This window comes from Calidris pugnax, unplaced genomic scaffold (assembly GCF_001431845.1).
Source record: "Calidris pugnax isolate Ruff unplaced genomic scaffold, ASM143184v1 scaffold273, whole genome shotgun sequence".
Classification (NCBI taxonomy): Eukaryota; Metazoa; Chordata; class Aves; order Charadriiformes; family Scolopacidae; genus Calidris; species Calidris pugnax.
In genome coordinates this window covers 10,545,012-10,562,726 of record NW_015094508.1, presented here as the reverse complement: position 1 = coordinate 10,562,726, position 17,715 = coordinate 10,545,012, and the positions used below count along the sequence as shown (strand labels likewise).

The 17,715-nt window shown below is 39.0% G+C and overlaps 1 protein-coding gene across 1 annotated transcript in view; it reads left to right on the top strand.

The window, feature by feature from the left end:
• The window catches only part of MAP3K1 (mitogen-activated protein kinase kinase kinase 1, E3 ubiquitin protein ligase), a 58,403-nt gene that overhangs the window by 1,045 nt on the left and 39,643 nt on the right, over positions 1–17,715 (top strand). The gene's annotated exons all lie outside the window — the stretch shown is intronic.

Genomic DNA, 17,715 nt, shown 5'->3' with positions numbered 1-17,715 from the left:
GGGGGGGCGGCGGGGGCGGGGGGCGGCGGTGCGGGGCGAGAGGAGCTCCCCCCCCCACACACACACACGCACCCCGGCCCGGCCCGCATCCCGGTGGGGTCGGGCTGTGGCTCTGCCCCAGCTGCGGGGGCTCAGCCAGCACCTGGCCGCTCCCGGCACTTTTCCTGGCAGTTTTCTGCACAGAACTGAGTAATATTTATTTATTTATTTATTTATTTTTCTTTTAAAGGACTTCTCCAAAGTCTAAATTCCAATTTGCAGCATGGTGTTATTGCAGAACAGATTTCTTTAATTCTTGGTAAGGGAAGGAAGGGGGAAAAGCTTTCAAACATAAGCGTCCTCTCTCTTTTTCCAAGGGAAAGTAATTTTGTGGCAGGTTAGTCTAGGTGATAGATTTCAGTGGTTTCATGTAGTGCCCTGGTGTTCGAAGCTCGTATTTGCTTTCTGTGTGTATTATTTGATAAGTCTGCTTTCTTGAGGTTTTAGGGAACTGCCCCGGTTCTTTTCTATTTGACATCTGTAGAAGTGTTCAGGATGAAAGCGAAGTCAAGTCCGTGGTGAAGAAGTTTAGGTACTTCAGAGCACATTTCAGCTTTAATGTGCACTTGCTAGGTCTAACTTGTACGTGTGTGGGAAGGCACTATGGTGGTGATGGTGTAATTTTGATGTGAAGTTGGCAATTTCATATCGATTTCTTTTGTATGTGATGTGGACTGTAAAGTTTAGGGACTTTGTATTAACATCCAAGGACCTATTTTAACGCTGCCTTACAGTTAGTTTGGCCAATTATTTAAACCTCATAAAAAATCCAGTTCCAGTTTGGGCACATGACATGCATATTCTTTTTAGTTATGTCCTATGTCAATTAAACCTCAAGGATATTTTTTTGAAGGTTGACTTGTCTTGGGACTACAGTAATAAGAACTGTTTTCTAGACCAATGTCCTGTTTATGTGAATTCCCAGCAATTCAGATGGATTTCGGTCTATTTCTAGGGCAGTGTAAAAATACTCCGCACGGTGTGGTCGTAACAGATAAGAAATACCTTTGTACTTACAGAAGGATTAGTGGGAAATCTTAAGTGGGGTTTTTTTTGGGGGTGGGGGGTGGAAATAATGTATGAATTTATCAAGTACCTTGTCTTCTTATGACTCTTAGCACTATCTTTGTCTCTATGAAGTGCTGAGATTATAATGTACTGTATCTCATAATGTGATTGTAACCAGCTTCACGACTTTCAAGGAAAATAAAGAATCAGTGTCATGATACCTTTAAAAGAGCTCTGAGACTCATGGTGATAGCTGTGAGTTAGGCTTGCTGTTAGAGGTTCAGGAAGGTTAATATATGCCACATCAAGACCGGAACACTGAGTCCACCCCAGCAATGACAGAGCTCTGGAATTTTTTTCCTTTCACATGGACAAGTTTTGCTTACTTTTAAGTATCTGCATTTGGACAAGTCAGTGTTTTGAGCGCGTGTACAAGTTAAGACCCTTCTCCTAAATGCTCTCTGATAGTCGACTAGAAATGTTAACAAATCATAGAAAATACTAAATGCCAAGTGCTTTTCTCTTTAGTATTTTTAGTGAGATAGTTTACTTTGAATTTACCATAAGTATGGTTGAAAATACACAGCAATGTTAATAGTGATGGTTCTTCAGAAATATCCTATAAATGATCATGTAGAGTATCGCAGTAATTCTGTATGTTGTGTTACCCGTAAGAGATGTTAGACAAAGTACTACTTTGTCAGGCAGTATCAGGAATTTAAAACATCTCTCTGCCTTTACTGTGATATTAATTGACTTGTTCTAGCTAAAGGAGAGAGGTTAATTTTTATGTGAGTAACAGTTAGCGTATTACATATTAAACTTGTGTGTGCAGCTGTTGCCCAGACATTTATTAAGAGGCAAACTGAAGGACATATTCAAAATAATGTATTATGTGGATGTTTTCTATTCTATTTCTAAATACAGTAGTTGTATTTTCCTGTAAGGATCTGCTGGTAAAAGATACTGTGCTTGCTCCAAAGTCCCCCTATCAGTCTCTTTGGTATTACAGTTACTTTCTTTTTAAATAGATTTTCTGTTTCTGTTTATGCTGTGAGACCTGCATGAGCCTCAGAATGAAGCTGAGAAGGGAAATTGACTCTGCTATTAAGTCTAAGTGTAAATATTACCTTTTTTCTTTAATCTCTGGAGCATTCTGCTTGTCACGGCAGTAAAGCAAATATTTTCACTAAAAGCTCTGAACGTTGTAAGCGATCTTTTTATGTCACTGTAAGAGTAGGAGGGAGTTGTTTTTCTAGGAAATGCAGCTTCAACATAAAGTGCTTCAGACCTCTTATCCCATATCTGTACTAGCAGAATATTGATTTGATTTATATAAAAAGATCCGAACAGTCAGTTCAGTGATAACTGTAGTATGATTTCTTGTAACTTGAGGGAAATCCATGAAGGCAAAATGCACCTCCTTCTCTGCAACCTTAACAATATTCTTTTAAAACATTAAGACCCTTTAAGTGATGTTTATTTATGTCTGAAATTGGTGTAGGTGACTTCTTACATACCCAAGTGCAGGATTAGTTATACTGCCACAGCCATGTTTTTATAAACATGAAAAGCAGGAAATGGTGCAATTCAGCTGCTCTGCATACAGTAACCACGTACTGTGTGACTTCCGTGAAAATTGTGTTTTAATTTGAAAATTTATATGCTAGATATGGCAAACTTGTCAGGTAGTTTAGCTGCAAGACAACCTTTGACTTCCTTTTCTTCTTTTTGCCTTTTTCTTTTTTTTAACTAAAATGATGATGATAACTATCTCTGTTCATGTTGTTAAAATGTAGCTAAGATAAAAAAATATAGCCCTGGCTGTTCTTAGCTTAGGTAAAATACAATTTTTATGTTATAACCATATCCATATTGCTTGATATTTTTAACTGGCTGCTTAAATAAGACACCGAATTTTCTGCTTCCAGTTTGAGCTGGATGCTACTGTGAAAGAAAATTCACTGCGTACCTTTTCTGTGCTCTGTGGCTTGAGAGTACTTTTGGAAGAGGGTCACCCTCTACCATGTCTGATTTTTATCACTCTTAGTTATTGCAAGTGGTAAGGTTCTGCTTAAATGGTCTGATCCGGTATGGCAGTTTCTTTGTTCCTATGCAAAGTAAATAGATTGTAACTAACTAATCTGGAGCTTTCTGTCTCATTGGATTTAGTGATACTAAAGGTTCAGTCTCCACTGTCACTCAGTGGAGTCTCAGTGCCATACCTGTGTGTAGACATGTGCAATTGTGCCTTAGCCAAAGGTCAAACATGCAGAGTACAGGACTTGAAGATGAGTTTTTCCTTCCGAATGATGGGTTTGAACTCCACGAGACACTTTAGTGCGCTAATGCATTTGTTGTTATTTGAAGTTGGAGTAAAGGTAATAGTGCAGCTGTGCAAAAGTTTGTCCTGGTGCAGGAGAGGATGGGTGGGAGTGGAAACAAGCGGCTGAGGTGACTTTAGGCGTAGATATAAAGTCTCTTTTAGGCCATTTAAAAATTAATTCAGTATTTAAGAAAATATTATTCTTTTTCCTCATTAACACTTCAAGAGCTGGAGGAAGCAACACCCCTTCTCACACAAGGAATGGGGCTAAAATCAGAGAAATAATCCTCTGGACATTGGTTCCGTAGGAATGCTTCTGTTGGCTTTCGCTGACTTCCAGTATTGGTGAAACTTGGCTTAAGCTTGTTTAAAATAGAAATTACATGTTGCCGTGTAGCAGTTCTTTAAACAAACTTGTAAAGCTAGTTTTCCAGCAGCAGTGGTGATAAGAGAACAGGATCTGGTTTGAGTTCTGAGTTTCTAATGCTAATCTCAGTGTTCTCAGAGATGTCTCTGCAAAGACCCAAGGGTGGTCTTATTTTACTTTTTATCTGCTCTGCTCTCACCTAAAACTCTAGAATTACAGTTCATTATTTGGCTTGAGGCAGAGTGAACAGAAAGCCTTTAAGAGGGCTTCATTACTTGTCTCTAAGGTGACTAGGAGAACTTGGGTAAGTGGAAAGTTGCTTTCTGTTGCTTCCCTCCCTTCTTATCTTTACCCGGAGGCTGAGTGCGTTGCCTGCAGGATGCTTCCCATTTCCTGTCTCACCATGCTGCAGAACTGGAGAATCCTGCTCTGCTCGGTGGTGAAAAGTCTTGATTATTTTTTTCCTATAAGATGTGCTTGGGGGGGGTGGGAGGGCGTGGCGGGGAAAGGGGAGAGATAATGTTTTAAGGTTTCTTTGTTTATTTCTTGGTTTGTGGTTTTGGGGTTTGGTGGGTTTTTTTTCGGTTTTTCTTGGTGGGGATTTTTGTTTTGTTTTTAAGAAGGTCAGTTTTGTTGTATCTTGGCTGAAAAATGTCCTGCAAAAACAGCAGCTCTATTTACTTAATACTTAAGAATAATTTGAAAAGGGGAATTGTTTACTTTCTGTGTGGCAACTGATTAATTACTTTTCAACTTGCCTTAATAAAAGCTCTCAATTTTGCTCAGAAATGTCCAACTTTTTGGTAGCGCTCAGCAGCTGATAATTAAGGATTTGAAGGTGTACGTAGGGTTTTATTTCTTTAAAAATAGAATGTCAATGGGTATTCCTGTTTCTCTGCTATGAGATTAAAATGGAATTTAAGTCAGTCTACCATTATTTCACATTGGCTCCATATATTTCTTCTGTGCTCCTGAAGTGTAAATTATTCACATCATTCATGGAAATATAATCTAATACTACTTGTTCTCATCTCTCTTGTCTTAGTATTCTGTTTTGTATTGGAATGGCTGCTAATATACTTATTACACTGAGTAACTTCAATTCTTCCCTGCTATTTCTTACCAATAGATTTCATGTTGCTGATATGCAGCTCCTTGTAACTTACCCAGAGTCACTGTGGAAGGTGGGAGTAGAGTGCTGGAAAAATGAGTTGTCTCTGCTAGATCACACTGACATCTGATCACATCTGACATTTTATTTTCTGAGCTCTTTCCCATCCCTTTTTTGACTATCCAGTCATCTTGCTTTTGAGAAAACTGAAGTGAGTCTTTGCTCAGCTGTCAGCAATGATGATCTGGTCCTTTTGTGAGCTGCTAGTTAACCCTCAAAGGTATGCAACTAATACTCCTTGTTTTGGCCCACGGATATGCATTTCATTTCTCTAGTTACTTCTCTCAAATACCTTGAGGATTTTTTTGTATGTCTTGTATGACCATCGTGCTTGTATCTTCAGAGTTGTTACTTTCAGATACTGAAAGGGCTTGACGTAAATATTTTTCAAATGTTGCAGGAAGAAAATCAGATTTGTGATAATACCAAAGTGAGAAACAGTTTTGTTTTTATAAACAAATTGTCAGTGTTGCCTTCCATTCTATGGCCAATAAATGCCTGCAGAATTTTATCTTAGTAATTCCATTACCTTTGTGTAGTTTTTAACTGTTCTACATCTGTAGAGGCATACAAAATACACATATCTGAAATGCGCGGTGAAACTTGCAGTGACCTCTAGTTTGCAGTTCAAGCAAAATTTATTGAGCTTGTCAGGTTAATACACTCTAGCAGGCAAGTGTTTCTTTATTGTCGTGGTTAAGATAATATTCTAATGGCTTTGAATTATGACAGTACCTTAATTTTGGTTGCTGAATATATAGTTTGAAAATTCATGTGTACTCAGTGACATTTTTCTTAGTTTATCAACATTTTATACTTTTTTTTTCACTTTCTCCCATGTTTTTAGACTGAAGAGTTGCCAGGTATGATACTAATATTTCTTTCCATTTTTTTCCTCTTCTTGCAAGTTTTAACTTTACCACCAGATATGTAATCAGTATCTTAAAAGTTTCTATAAAATACATTTGAAATGTTTTCACTAGAGTAAATGCCTCGCCTATGATTAAAGACTTGTTTGCTTAAAGTAAGAAAATATTGTAGTTGTGACTAGCATGGAAGCTCACTGAAACAGTGCTAATGTGTTATTAAAATTTTCAAATCTACCGTATTAAGGATCCATATTGCTTATTAATTTTGTTGGATTATTCATATGAATAAAACATAGGTGATGGCTCCTATAGTTTTATGAAGTTCTTAGGCAGTTCAGACTTGAAATGGAAATGTGAATATTTTCACACTGTCTCCCATAACATCTTTGTAAGTGAGCTTAGGAAGCGTGGGTTAGACAAGAGGACAGTGAGGTGGATTGAGAACTGCTCGAGTGGCAGAGCTCAGAGGGTTGTGATCAGTGGTGCAGAGTCCAGCTGAGGCCTGTAGCTACTGGTGTTCCCCAGAGGTCTATACTGGGTCCAGTCTAGTTCAACATATTCATCAATACCTGGAATGAGGGGACAGAGTGTATTCTCAGCAAGTTTGCTGATGACACAAAACTGGGAGGGATGGCTGACACCCCAGAAGGCTGTGCTGCCATACAGCAAGACCTGGACAGGCTGGAGAGCTGGGCAGAGAGGAACTTAAGTTCAACAAGGGCAGGTGTAGGGTGCTGCACCAGGGCAGGAAATAACTCCATACGCTGGCACAGATTAGGGTCTGACCCACTGGAAAGCAGCTCTGCAGAGAGGGACCTTGGAGTCCCGGTTGACAACAAGTTGACCATGAGGCAATAATGTGCCCTTATGGCCAAGAGGACCAATGGTCTCCTGAGGTACATTAAAAAGAGCATGGCTGGCAGGTCAAGGGAAGTTGTAGCAGCTCTGCAGAGAGGGACCTTGGAGTCCCGGTTGACAACAAGTTGACCATGAGGCAATAATGTGCCCTTATGGCCAAGAGGACCAATGGTCTCCTGAGGTACATTAAAAAGAGCATGGCTGGCAGGTCAAGGGAAGTTGTCCTCGCCCTCTACTCTGCCCTGGTGAGGCCTCATCTGGAGTACTGTGTTCAGTTCTGGGCTCCTCAGTTCAAGAAGTACAGGAACTATTGGAGAGATTCCAGTGGAGGGCTACAAAGATGATCAAGGGAATGGAGTGCCTCTCTTATGAGGAAAAGGTCAGAGACCTGGGTCTGTTTAGCCTGGAGATGAGAAGACTGAGAGGGGATCTCATCAATGCTTATAAATATCTAAAGGGTGGCTCTCAAGAAGATGAGGCCAGGCTCTTCTCAGTGGTGCCCAGTGACAGGACAAGGGGCAACGGGCACAAGCTGGAACATAGGAAGTTCTATCTCAACATGCGGAAAAACTTCTTTACTGTGAGAGTGACCAGAGCACTGGAATAGGCTGCCCAGAGAGGGTGTGGAGTCTCCTTCTCTGCAGATACTCAAAACCCACCTGGATGCATTCCTGTCCGGCCTGCTCGGGGTGGACCTGCTTTGGCAGGGGGATTGGACTAGGTGATCTCCAGAGAGGTTCCTTTCAACTCCTACCATTTTGTGATTCTGTGAACAGCTGTTTTTTAAATGGAGTGGAGCTGGATGGAGTTTCTCCTAAAACTATATTAATATGCATAAGCTTAATTTTTTGAAGTTATTTCAATAATGTTTGCACATGGTTGTGAAAAATGAGTTTTTCTGCGAGTCTAGAACAGAAATACCTCGGGCTTTTAACTTCAAGTTCTGTATTTGTTTTTAGTGAATAGCTCAGTACAGAAGGTTTCCCGATCTCTGCAGGCACATAAAATACCCCAACCTATAGCAAACACCAGGGCTCTGGGATTTTTATTAGGTTTTGCATGGTAAGAGTGGAAACTAGTTCTTCTATACTGCCCAGCAGACACATCCAGGCTCTTTGTTGCCTGCCCTGCAGTGGTGGCTGCTGGTTCCTGGCAAGGTCACTGTAAGCAGATCTAGGTTTCTCTTTGAACCTCCAAGTTTAGGGCTACGGTGTCCTTCACTGGTGCATTCAGGCTTGTTCATACCTTCTTCAAATATCTTCCTAAAATTAACTGAGAGTTCCAGTTTTTTTTTTCCCTGTCAAGAATTTACTCTGAGTTGCAATTGCATGTTTCTTATCCCTCCCAGAGGCTCTTGGGAGGAAGAGCAGGGATACGTGGGGAAAAGGTCTTAAAGACATGCGGATTGTTTTAAGCCAGTATTACAGGAAGAGGGAGGAGAAGGAGCTCCCTCCCCCCTGCCCTGGCCTTGCGTACAAGAAGCCATGAAATGAAACTCCTTAAGCCATGCAGACCTCTGGCAGAGAGCAGTGCAGATAGCCTTCAGGGTTGTCATTTCATAAGTGCATAGTGCCAAACTGATACAGAAAGGGTTGGATGACTGATCTGTTTGGTTTCTCGCACTGCGAAGATTGACATGCAGACTGACGCTCAGACTGCCTTTTTTTTTGTGAGAAGGCTGCAGATAATCCACATCAGAGAACTGAGTAATAAAGTATTTTTGATTAAACTAATACTTCTTCTGTCTGTGCAAAGTTGTAAGGTGCTTTCATGTGTAAGGATGTGTTCGGTATTGTAAACCAACATACAATGATAGCATCAGCAAGCTGAGTGAGGAGAAATACTAATGATTGGCCAAGTGTTTGGTTTAAGTGATACAGGGCAATTTAGAATTGCTGCAGTGGGTTGCAGAGGTGTAATGCTGGACTCTTGCTTTTGGCCTCTGCTACAGGTCAGCCTGCCTCCATTCAGATGGTTACTGCTGCCACTCATTTCAGCTATATTGTTGGTAGCAGCAGATTCAATTCTTGAAAAGAAAGCTTTTTTTGTTGTGTAGGTACTTCAAAGCCAAATGGATCCAAGTGACTCTCTTGGGGATGGAAAACATGGAGGAAAGGGTTAGAAAGCAGGAGATCAGTAAAATAGCAAATGTGAAGTGTTTCCTTGTACCTGGAGTGCTCGTCTTTTCAGCCCAAAAGAATTCTCAGGCCAAGCTTTTGTCTGTCCATGAAAGAAGTCAGAGTTTGCAGACTGCACTCCTAAACTCTCCTACAAATTCTATTTCTACAGTGGAAGCTGGACTTCCCTTTCTGATAGAAAAATAAATAAAAATAAAAATTGTCACAAGACCTTGAAGGTTGCCCTACGAGATGCCTGTGAGAAAGGTCTTGATCGCGTTTCATTCAAATGTTTATTGTCTGTAAACCAGACAGTAAACTTAACCAGTGTTAGTGACTGTCCTTGTCTATTGCTCTTGTGATACTCTGCTAACAAGCTCACAAACCATTGTGAAAACTCTGGCATTTCTCGGAAATGTACTGTCCTTAACCAAATCTTTCCCCTGATTTCTGTAATGATATTGAACTATGGAAGCTGTTTAAAGTTTATAATTACAGTCCAAACTGTTTTGGTCTGTAATTATACTCAGTCTTGAAAGTATATTATTTACTTTGAAAATGCTAAAGTATAGATTAGCTCTTTAGAAAGTTATGTATATCTGATAAGAGGAATGGTGCTATGTATCTTCAGTTTTGTCTTTAAGCATGTGGTTAAGTTCCAGCATGTTCAGGTACAGTAGTAAACCATCTTGTCCTGCTAAATATGCTGAAGTATATAATTCCTCCTCGTATCTCAGCAGAAAATTAGTATGCTCTACTCTTAGCTTGTTCTGACCTGCTTTGAGCCGCATGTTTGTGGCAGTATTTTTTACAGTTCTGCCGCTAGTGAGGATGCCCAGCAAAGCCAAGTCAGGAAGGACAATTGCTTTGGCATTTTGAAAGCAGCCATGTATGAATTACATTCCTGTATTTTAAAATTGACTGCAAATGGGAATATAAGTCCAGTGCCAGGGCAAGCCACTTGCAGACCCTGGGAATCCAGACTGAAGGGGAGAGCACAGCCAGAACTTACAGGCTTTTGGCTTCCTTTCAGCCCACAGGGTGGACTGCTGATGAGCTAGCAAGGGGGAACTAGTAGGAAATCTGCCAGCTTCTACCACGTAGACAAAGTTCCATAAGAGCTTCATCAAAATTGGGCTCTGACTTTTTCAAATTGTCAAATATTTTTTTAAAAAAGTATTTCATTCTAGGCAGTGGCTTAGCTGTACACGTTAAGTATTTCCACTGTCTTTAAAGTACTCGCATGTGCATAGAATTGTTGAGACCTAAATAACTGTAAATAGCTGTGACTTAAACAAATCTTATGAGTGAGCATCTAATAAAACCCTTAATCAAAGCTGGATTTATTGGCTTTATTGGTACTCTTTGTGAACAAGTGTTCATGTCCTGTGTATCTATCCCATTTGTGGTATTGGTGCTTTAGGATGAAATAAAGCAAGATTTATCACTGACTAGGTGAAACGTCTCTAACCTGGGTTTCATTCAAAATGTGAATCTCAATTCAGAGGAAAATCAGGACCCAAATTACCACCATGTCACCTTGGAGTTACATATGACTCTTGCAGGGGTCTGAGTGAAACTTCTCTGCTCGTCAACTCTGTCAAGCTACTGGCAGCAGGGTGATGCTAGCGTAAAACCTGCAGTACTCTAATGTCTAGGTAAATTCTGTGCATCTTGTGGCCCTCAGCTACATAAAACTTGGTATGGGACTAAGCAAGCGAGGTGGACCACCTCTGATGCTTCAGGCAGTGTGTGTTTATAGTGCTTGGGGAAAAATGAAGGATGCAAAATCTCATAGTGTAGTATGTGTTACAAACTGCAAGACCTCTTGATTCTAACAGAATTTCTACGTAGGAAAGTGTGTTTCAATTTACATATGTTTAGCACTGTTAAGTTGTTTCTCCTAGGCCATGCTGATAGTGTTTTGCTTCATGCTGATTATTCTTTTTCCTTTTTCCCTTTTAATTTTTTTCTTTAATACGCCTAGGACCTTTTAAACTACAAACAGCTATACTTGAGGAGCCATAAGATTTTTGAAAATAAAAAAAAATAAAATAAATTTGGTTTGCTGCTTCTGGCTTATTGGGAAGTAGTTAAACTCCAATTAATATTTGTAAGGGAAAGACTACCGAACAAATCTACCTTCTCAGGTTACCATTGGTACAAAAGGTACATTAAGTTTCTCTGATCGTAGAGCCAAAAGGCCAACGCATGTCCCCGGTTTCCACAACTAGTAAGTAGGTAAACTGGATTGGAGCAAAGCCAAAAGCAGATGGAGGACTGATTTACGCAGTTGCAGCATTTTCAGATCTGCGAAACCTTGTCATCTGTGCAAAAGAGCTCTACTGGTTATACGAGCTGGGACCAGCTGTGCTCTGTCTCCCCTCTGTGGGGAGAACACAGCATGTGCTATGGGAGCTTGTACCTTAAGAAGGACAGGCTCTTTTTTTCCATTGAGTGTTTTTGGTTAACCTCTGGCAGAGAAGGCAGCATTACCTATGGATTTCACACTTTCTTGTGCAGCAAGCATAATGACATATAAATCTATGATTTGGTGGAAGCACGAAGCAGGTCTATGGGGTTTGCCCTAAATAAGTTTTTAACACGTTCTTCTTTTTTCTTGAAACCACAAATACTAGCTGCATAAGCATAAATGCAGCCCAAGTCTTCATTGTATTTGTAACTGGACACGGTTTTGGCATTTGTCAGTAATGTTACTCTATGCAGTTTTTCCTCAGGTTTCTTTAAAGTCACTCTCAGAAAATACAAAAATATTGTGTAGAACTTGTTCCTTTTTCCCCCCCTAAGTTCACTTTAGATAACCAACATCTCGCTTTTTCTCTTGAAGGCCCAATGTCTGCTTCATTGCATTTCTGAGCATTATTGTGACAAGGTCTGCATTTTGATACCTAAAAGGAAATGGGAAATGAGACAATACGCGCCTAGCACTGTTACTCCCTTTCCATGTTCAAATAAATGGCATGTTTTTATAACTGGGAGGGGATAAAGCTGGCTCTTGCAAGGGAAGTGGTTAGTGTAACTGGTTTTTACCATGGCGACTTTTGATAAGGTTTTGTCGGGTTACTGTATACTTATTTGCAGTCACTAAAATAGTCTATAATTACAGGATTTGAAATGTTGAACTCTGTTTAACTACATTAGTTCTTCAGAAGCTGCAAATGGGCAGTCAGGGTTTAGGAATTGAGACCTGTGCTGTTCCATATTCATACCACAGCTTGATTCTAACTTTGTTAAGATGCGTGGCTGGCTGGCTAATACTTAACCCAGACATACTAAGCAAGTTGCTGGAGAGGCTGTCTTCTGAAAATGTTGACCTTCCCTGTCTGCAGTGTTCAAAGAGAGACAGTTTGGGTCCTGTATCTGAATGTTCACGTAGTAGGTGTTACTAGAAAAATGACTGAAGCTGGCTGTGCAAACGTCATTGGTTTTCCAGGATAGGACGGTGTGACAGTGTGTTCTTCACTGGTTTTGTGAAGGCTGAAGTCAGCCTTGTTCCAACAACATTTCAAAGGTGTGTCTTCCTTCTGACATACGCATGGACTTGGGGCTCCATCACCCTAATCACTTGTTGCCTGTCAGTTTAGTGCAGCAATTAATTCAGTGGGTGACATTAATGTTCAGCTTCTAGTTCACAGACAGGTCACTTCCAGTACCTAGTATAAGATTAACTTGTTGGAAAAAACATTTCCGTAGAAGTCCATTAGTAAGACACAAGGAGATGATTTGTTTCACAACAAGACTTTCTCCCAACTATAGTTCCACCATTGTTTCCTGGAAAAACTGTTTTTTATTTCTGGTCTTTTACATATGTGATGTAGTTTCATAGTGATGTGAAAAGCACTTACACTCCTGTTTAAAGGTAGTGAGACTGCTTTCTCAGTTACTGTCCCATTTTTGAGAGGCTGCTACAAGTCCTCATGTAAGAAGTAAAGTGAATCTAACATCTTTAGTGATCACAAATGTTTGCTTAATGTTTGAATATTTTGTTCAAATTTAATAAGGAACATATCTGTGTGTTAAAGCAAATGCTCTTTATGTCCTCTTTTCTTAGCCATTGGTCTTGTAAAGGTCTTTCAGAATATGCTTTTCATTGACCTTAAAATAAGCATATTGCAAATGTGTTTCAGTGATGGTAGTTAAACTTGTAAGACATCTGATCACACATAGATTTGGCCTAAGATTTCTTTTGTAGTCTCTTGATATGTGGCAATGCCATTAAACTACAGCACCTTCCAGAGTTATATGGGGTGTGGATTTTTTCCCCCACTTTTTTCATTCTTTCAAAGGAAAACGTGCAAAGTAGAAAAAATTATGAATTTGTAATAATCAGACAAATTCTAGGATAGATTTCGTATTATGTTGTGTTAACCCAGGTTGTTTCTAACTAGGGTCGAAAGTCTGTTTAGAGGAGTCGTAACGCAGCAGGGTGGTCACAAATGGGACTGTAAACTAGCACAAGCTGCCATGCTGGTCACAATGTTTGACAATCACCTCTTTAATTTGCTGCTGTTTTATCCTTTCGTATGCCGAAGCACAGCTCATGAGTAAAAACTTGCTTGGTAGTACTTCAGGAGAACTACTTCAGATTCAGTTGTTGTTATTTATTTCCTCTGGGTGAAAAATATTTCCTCTGTAACAAGGGGGATAATTTCCCCTTTCTTATGTTGGTTCAGTGAAACCTTGCACTCCTATTTCCCACAGTTTTATGACAATTTCATGACTAGGTATTTACTGATTCAAGTCACAGTCCTAGTTTGTGTTTTGTGTTTCTTATATTTAAATGTGTTGTTTAAAAAAAAAAATCCACTGTGCTTTAGGTTACTACTGATTTTTATATGGATTCTGATTTTAAATCCTCAAATAGGTTGTGGAGGTGTGGACAACATGCAACTTAGAGATTTCATTATGACTGTTTCTGCAAAAAAACACCTGTGAAACTTTGGAGGAAAGCTTTATAAAGTAGATTTGACAATTTGATCTAAATTTCAAGCTAGGAAGCTAGGTGTTTTTTTAGAAAACCAAATTGCTCCTATGGAGATACTTCCATATGAATTGAGAAGCTTTTGTAATGTGAATGCAGAGAGGGGAACAGTCCAGAATAGCAGTCACTGGTAGTCTTTCACCTTCTTCAGAATTGTAGTGCCCTCTTTTTCTGATGCTGGCAGTGGGAACAAATTAACAGAAGAGTATGATTATCAGCCAGTTTGCTCAAAGTTATGTAGTTTATTCTTACTTTTTTTCAGGATTGAGGGCATACATTAAAGGTAATTTGCATTATTGATTTGAAGTTGTAAGTGGTTAAGAATCTTTTGAGAGTAATGCCAAAGTTTTAATTTTCTCGAAATACATAACTTGCTTAAGGTGCTTTTTGTTAAATATTTCTGAAGAGAGACTAGCTGGCTTTTATCCACCAATTTGAAAAGCAGTAAGGTATTTTAAGGTCAAAATTTTAATGGACCAGAATTTGTTGTTGCATGAAGAAATTATAAGATGGTTTTGAACAGAAATACAAGATTCAGTCAACATTAGTTTAACCTTCCCTTAGACCACTGAAATAAAATGAACTGGAAAAGCTCAACCAGATTAGGACACACTTGAAAGCACAGATTCACTTAGTGCCTTTCTTATTTTAGGGCATCATGGTGTTCAAAACTACTGGAGGATCTTCATGAGAAACTGGTAATAAATTGAAGTAAAAACTTCCGGAAGGAATGCATGCTTTGGTTTCAGAAAATCCTGTTAAAACTGCAGTGCAGAAAGGGCATCTCAATTGGTGAACTGAGTGCTGTGAAGTGACTGAGGAACGCTCTTCTAGGTTAGTCACAGGGAAACGGCAGCACTTGATAAAGGATGAGGCTTTTGGACCTTTTGTAAGAGAAAATGGTTTCTCAGCCAGCCTCAAAACTTGTAGTCTGTCGGTAGGGATTTGTGTCTGACAGTGGGATGTGGAGAGGAAAAGAGACAGGTCTTGGCTTTGCTGACACTCTGGAGCTGTTTCAGCATTGTCATTTATGGCCTATTCTTCTGCGTTTGCCTTTGTTGTATGCATATGTTTCAAGTATTTTCCATTCGTTATTCTTCACTGCACTAAACAATAGGGTGAAAGTTACGGAAAAAATATTTCTGTAACTAGGCTCTGTTCTAGATTTTGGGACATGGGTTTCCGATTTTGGCTTTTTTACTGAAAGCACGAATACTCAAGGAATGTGAATGTAAATAAAACTGTTCTTTTAGGTGCAAAATTATATAGATGGCTTTCAAGCATAAGACTGAAGAATGAAGTGCATATTCTTCCTTAATTACACCCATGTCTAGGCCTAATACTGTTGTTATAAAACCCCTTAAATTTATGAAATATTTTTGAACAGTGTGTACAACCAAGGAGGCTCTGCAAAGTACTTAATTTATTATTTTCTAGGATATTTTCTTAAGGTTTTAAAATCAAAGGAATTTTAGAATTAAGCAGTTTGTTTTCATGCAAATGACTCAAGATTGCTTTTGCTCTAAAGAGGAACAACCTTACCCCCCAAAACCAGCAAATCTGAGTGTGATGCTCTTTTTAAACTTTTTTAAAACTTCTAAAAATACTTATGTAAAAGTCTTCCAAGAGAAATTGCAGGTAGCAGATGCTATATGCTATATATATTCATGCAGCTGAATCTTTAGTGGATGGTGAGTTTGCTGTGGACTTGAACCAAAGTAACTAAGTGCTCATTGCAAAGAAGGATCCCAGTGTTTTCTGCAATGCAAGGAAACAAAGTCCTGATCTCCACTGAAATGCTGCCTGTTGTGTTCTTAATGGCTCTGTGGTAGTAAATTGTTTATTACTCAAATGAGTAGTCTAAGGAGAAGTTGAATTGCTACATATCCTATAGTACAGTAAAATTCAGTTCTGTGCTGATCATATCTCAAGTTTATTTAACTATGATGTACTTTAAATTGAGTCAACTGTTTACTGTGCTATTAGTAACTATTCAGTGCAAAAGTCGTGTAAGACTGTCACACACGTTTCCCCTTTTATAATTGTTGAAACAAACAGCTTTAGTTCTGCATTGTCCAACCATTTTTGTTTCCTGAATGCAACGATCCACAGAGAAGGAATTGCTTCATAAAATGTGCTCAGGTATTAGAACAGTACTTGAAAATAATTTCTGTTTTTCATATTTCTGCCTCCCGTGAACTGAGTTTCATGGAGACTCTTGTGTGCTACAACAGAAGAGAGATTTTTTTTTTTTTTTTTTTTTTTTGGAAAGGGACCGTCCTGCTAAGGGAATCATCTATTCCTAGGGAGAGCAGATCATGAAAGGCAGCTGGAAAAATGGGCTCTGTTTTTCCGTTCTGATCATTTCAGTTTTTTTTTTTTTTTTTTTTTTTTTTTCCTTAGCCAGATAAAAGAAACTGAAAGCGTGCAGCTAACTTCTGCAAAATGTTTTTTCATTCCCCACTCCTGCTAGGGAAGGAGTCCTTATGAAGCCGTCTTTAACTTCCACTACCTTTGTCTTCATGCCATTTGTGTTATGGCAAACATAACTTTAACATATGTATTGAAATTTCTGTCCTGATTTGTATTTATATTACAGAGAGATCACGAGAATGCATCTTTCTTGACTAATGCCTGGTCTTCTTCTGTCTAGGCCTTGTGAAGAGGTTGCCTTCAGGATTCTGGGATTGTTTTTTGCATTTGTTTATCTCTAATTCTGCTCCTAGCTTTCCTTCATAGCTGAGGTACCACTTTCAGTGTGCTAATGAAATGCTAGCAACATCTAGGTACCGTAATTGGTTCCTGTTTGCCTGTTAAATGTTGAAAAAGTGACAGTCATTTTGATAGTTTTGCAGAGCAGGAAATTACAGGCTTCTTACGCTTTGTCAGAAATTTCTATGCCCAGAGCAGGAAGAGCTGCTGAGTTCCCTAAGAACGTGTTCCAAGATAACAAATACACAGTGTTTCCTCATACATAGTGAAGCTAAAACAGAAACTGATTTAACTGAGCACTTTTTTTTTTTTGTAAATCGCAAATCATCATCTGTTTTGTTTAGGTGTGGTTTACATGTGATTTTTTTAACAATCCATGGTGCAGTCAGACCTTATTTCTAAGAATTCCTTGCTAGTAGAGTGATCCAGGGAAAGGGGTCCTTCACGAAATGGAGCTTGTCTTCCTTCTCTTCTGGGCTGTATGTTCGTGATAACACTGGCAGATCTGTTTGTTGAACATCTGCTTGCATGGACAGCTTCTTTTAGATTTTTTTTTTTAACCCACAGCATAGCTGTACAGTTTCTCCTCCTTCCATCCTCAAAAGGTCAAGTAGGTCTTTTGGGATTTTCTGTCTGCCAGTTTGATTTGAGTGAAACTTACTCATTGAATACATAAAGCATTTTATGGTAATATTTGATGTTGTAAACTTAGGTATTATTTCTCTGCCTCATCATACATCTCTTTTCCTAAAGGCGAAAGAAGTTTTAAGGGAAGCTAAGGTAGTAGGTTACGTATATTACTAGGAAATGCTAACTGTGTAACTCGAGGTAATATATATTGGAGTCTGTAGTTCTCCTCATTGGGAGAATTCTTGATTTCTGTAGTTTAAATGCAGTTGTATATAATGGCATTTCTGAACATTGAAATGGCAGGATTTCTTGTATCATTCTTGTGTATTAATGCTGATAGTGTGACATGTAATCAAGGATGTGCAATGTCTCCTACCTACAGAAATCAAAGCCCTTGTTAAGATAAACTTACTCAAAACAGAAAAAAGGAAAACAAAGACTGTACTTTGTGGACCTTCCTAATACTTATCTACAGGAACAGATTTGATGATTACAGTTTTTTTAAAACTTGTCTCGGGATTTCAGAAGAAAGGGGCAAACTCAAGGTGTGTGTGTGTTTATATGGGAATTCTTTTTTAAGTTACGGTACTCCCAGTCCTTAATTTCTTTTTTTTTT